A 4,795-nucleotide genomic window follows, 5' to 3' on the forward strand; every position below is an offset into this window, starting at 1 on the left:
TTGCAGTTCGTCCCTACTAGCCATCCACCAATCATCAGCTTCCTCAGACAGCATGTGAGTACCATATCTCACCTTCAGATTTTCGTCACAATCAATCACCCGGAAGATCCTTTCCATTTCCTTCAGCCACTTCTGAGCGCCTCCGGGATCGTGAGTGCCTTTGAACAACGGAGGGTTGTTCCTCTGAAAACTATTCAGCTGCCTGTCAGCACCAATTCCAGCTCCATTGGCATTCCCTCCCAACACACCAGCAATCATACCGAGAGCCTCAGCAATCGCGTCGTCATTTCTTCCTCCTCTTCCGGCCATTGTTCTGCTAAATATCAAACAATATTTATTAGAACAAGCAGTATCGACAGTGTCAATCTTACACTAATCGCATACGAGGGATCAACTGACACTAAGACTCTGACTCAAACGACCGACCAGGCTCTGATACCACTATTGTAACACCCTTCTAATACCCCGCATAAATAATAAATAATGATCAGAGTAAACATGAAAAAGGGCATTACAACTTCCAAATAATTAAACAATAATACTCATGTCATGCCATAAAAGAGAACGTCAACCAAATTTATTCAGATCATCATGTTTAACACAGCGGAATTATCTTTAACATCTGAATAACAAACAGCCAAGTCACAGACTTAGAACATCAACATAAAAATCCATCCAAAATAAAAAGAGTTTAACAAGTAACTCTAAACGACGCCCCCAGTGTTACACGACCAGAGCATGACACGGACCCAACTGACTCTAACGAACTACTTGACGAGCTAATCCTCACCAAGTACGAGAGTTATTCCTCAATCTGAAAAATAACAACAGTAAGGGTGAGTCTCATTCACATTTAACTAATGTTATAAGATATAGATAATAAAATATCATTTCACATGCCATTCACCCAATCACAGTTATGATCAGATTCAAACCATACAATCAGCAAGCAAACAACCAAATTAACACATATTATAACATTGGACAATCTTCCATTCATGTTATAATAGCAAAACAGCCTAATGCAATGCAACTACATGCATGTGGTACCAAAATCTGGGATAACCCAACTCACCGACCCACCATCGTCAAGGATACGGTAACACCCACTCACTAATTCCACACAATGGGAATTAGCTACCACTGATCCACCATCGTCAAGGACCAGCCACATAATGATTATGAATGCATGCATTAACCATAACATGCTCATCACCCACATAAATCGATCAATGTCATAATCATTAATAAAACACGCATTTCACGCCAACAATACATGTATAATAAACACCAGTTATAACCACAACATCATACAGGTAAAACATTCATTAGGGTACCTATAAACATATCCCACCACAACCAAATAAGATCGAGTGTTAAAAATAATTCAAGCCACAACTCAAAACACCATTTGAGTCTATAAATTATTAGATTAGCTTCACTGTACTCGAAACGGCACCAAAATCCGGTTTACGGTTTACGAGTTACACATTTTTAAACTTTTCAAAACGGTCTGTCGCAACAACTAACAGCACGCGGCGCCACACACATTCGCGGCGCGGAACGAATCGGAACAACGCCTTCGCGGCGCAAACAAGGTTTCGCGGCGCGGAACGAGAAGGAACTACGCCTTCGCGGCGCGGCCATACGCTCGCGGCGCGCACTGAACCCAACAAAACTCCCTGGCCTTCTGCCAAGCAGTTCGCGGCGCCAACTCCTGGACGCGGCGCGAACTGGCGATTTCCAGCGCTCCGAATAGCAGAAAACAGCCTGCGATTTCGTCCCTCTTTCACCGGATCACTACCAAACCAATCTCATTCCAACCAGATTTCGCATACAGTGAAATAACACATATTATAACACATTTATAATACATTCAACCATCCAATTATCACCAATACATGATCAATACAATTATTATAACTCAATTCTCCCAAAACCTAACATTTCTACAACCTAAGCATAACCCAATTGATCCGAATAACACGATCAAATTCTATCAAACTACCTATAATCCCATAATAGAAGATAAACGGAAGAGTCCCCCCTTACCTGAAGGTTGATTCTTCGCTCTTCCTCGCGTCGCACTTCTTCGCTCTTCTCCTCTTTTCACGTTCAGACTTCTTCTCTTCTCCTTAGTTCTATTCCTCTTTTCCACAATCCCTCTATTTTTCTATTTTATGAAAATAAGCCTATCATTAGTAATGGGCTTCACCACTGACACCCCCCTTCTACTACAAGCGACACTGGCTCATTAGCCTCATTATTTCCATTATTCTCAGTTAACTCAAATAATTCTAATATTTAATCCAAAAATTAATTAAATTAAATAAAGAATTTTATGGGGTGTTACATTTGATAAAGAAAATTAAGATAAAATTAAACATAAAAACTTAGTAAAAATACATGGAAAGAAGATGGTGTCCATGAGAAAATTCGCTGGGAATGGTGTAAATGGTAATTCGGATGGGCTTTGGGAGTGTCTAAGCCCAAACTGAAGTTACAAGAAGAAACCCTAACAAGTGATGAGAGATTCCGCCCCATCCTTGTCTCACTCGGTCAACTCTCTTCCTCATCTCTCACATTCTCTGCTCTCTCTTTTCTTCTGTTCATTACTCACCAAACTGCAGCAACAACACAAAACGAAACACAGTAATAATTTTCAATCAAATGTAATCAGCAAGCAACAACGAAAGTAGTGGATACATATTCACAGAATAATCAAAACGCAAAAGACAGTATAAATTCGGTGCGGCGATGCGGATTCATTCAAGTTATGCATTGACGTGGTGGAGATGATGATGTTGCAAGCCAATGGGGATGAATTTGCGAAACATCGTAGCTGAAGAATTGTTGTGTGTTGCTACTGAACTCTTGTGGATCTGCAACGTTGAGGATGATGCGACATTTTTTGTTGTTGCTGCTGCTTGCGATTGGTCTTGGTGAACGGTGATGTTGCGATTGGAATGGAAACGAATTGTTGTTCGATGCTGATGATGATTCGGTTGTGTTTGATGATGCTCTGCAGAAAAGAAGTGTAAGGTTGAGCTTGGTTTATGCAAGAAGGTGATATGAGGTTGATGAAGAATGTTGCGTATGGTAGTGAATCGGTTTTGTATGAGTTTTGTATGAGTTTTGCAGGTGTTTGATGCTGTTTAGTGAGTTTTTATTGGTGCGTTGATTGAAGGATGAAGGAAATTAATGACAGTAATTGGTGGATTTGTACGTGAAGGTGATGATACAAGCTGGCTATTTTGGTTTTGAATTGCAGGTTCAAGTTGAAGAAGGTGATCGTGCAGCTGGGATTATGGAAGGTTTGGAGGGAATTCGGCAGGGTAACGTTACATTTTTTCTTTTCCTCATTTGTGCAGTGAGCATCTGGTTTTATAGAGCTGAGAATTTGTGAGATACGTGTGGGAATTTGCTCTGCGCGTGTGAATCAGTGAAGGATCCGTGAATCAGTAGAGAATTCGTGACTCAAGTGAAGAGAGAAAAAAACGTGACTCCGAGCCTCTCTGCAAAATCTTTTTCCTTTTCTTGTTTTTTTCTGTTATTGTGAAGGAAACTTTTTTACCGATGATGCAACTTGGGCTCTTTAACCATGAACAAGGCTTTCTGATCCAATAACTAATGGGGCTACAACTTGTTTTTATGGTAAAAGTTTCACTGGGCTATAATCAGAACAATGGGCCTTAAAACTCTTGAATGGACCTCCCTTGTTTATTGTACCTAAAATGACAACAAAATATAACAAAAAATATTTGATTTAAAAATTAATAAAAATTCAATCTAAAAACTAAATTGAATTCAAATTAAAATTTAAATCAAAAAGTTAGTCAATGATTAAAATGCTATTAATTGAAATATGAAAAGAAGAACATATTATTTTTTTTAGATGAAATGTGAATCGACACATAAAATGCGGGTCAAAAATTGGGGTATGACAATATCTTCCTCGAAGATCCCACTACAATCAACCAAATCAGCAAACCTGCGAATTCTCTGGTATCTGGTACCTTGCTTAATCTCATCTCGGAGGCCATTTTCAAATTTGATGCATTTGGAAAATTCGCTAGCTTCATCATTGTTTTAGTGAGTATAATACTTAGCCAACTCAACAAACTTGGAAGCATACTCACTAACAGAAATGTTACCATGTTTAAGCTCCAAAAATTCAATCTCTTTTCTTCCCCGAACATCTTCAGGAAAATACCTCCTTAGAAACTCTCTTCTAAAGACAGCCCAGATAATTGCCCCACCACCAACTTTTAGTTAGTCTTGGTAGCAACCCACCAATAATCAGCCTCCTCAGCTAAAACGTGAGTGCCATATCTTACTTTCATATTTTCAGCACAATCGATCACCCGAAAGATTCTTTCAATTTCTTTCAGCCATTTCTAGGCACCTTCAGGATCGTATGTGCCTTTGAACAATGGAGGGTTGTTCCTTTGAAAATCTCCCAGTTGCCTATTAGCACCAATTCTAGCTCCGTTGGGATTTCCTCCCAGCACACCAGCAAGCATTCCTAAAGCCTCAGCAAGTGCTTCATCATTTCTTCCACCTCTTCCAGCCATTGTTTTGATATTTCAAAAAACAATCTTCATTAGAACAACAGTATCGACAGTGTTAACTCACACTATTTGTATACAAGGCATGATTAGCAATAAGACACTGGCCACAATGACCGACTATGCTCTGATACCAATATTGTAACACTTCTAAACCCCCGCAGAATACAGAATAATTTTAGAGTAAAACATGTAAAAAGGATGCTACAACTCCTTAATAAAAATTT

The sequence above is a fragment of the Vicia villosa genome, unplaced genomic scaffold (assembly GCF_029867415.1).
Source record: "Vicia villosa cultivar HV-30 ecotype Madison, WI unplaced genomic scaffold, Vvil1.0 ctg.004338F_1_1, whole genome shotgun sequence".
Taxonomy (NCBI): domain Eukaryota; kingdom Viridiplantae; phylum Streptophyta; class Magnoliopsida; order Fabales; family Fabaceae; genus Vicia; species Vicia villosa.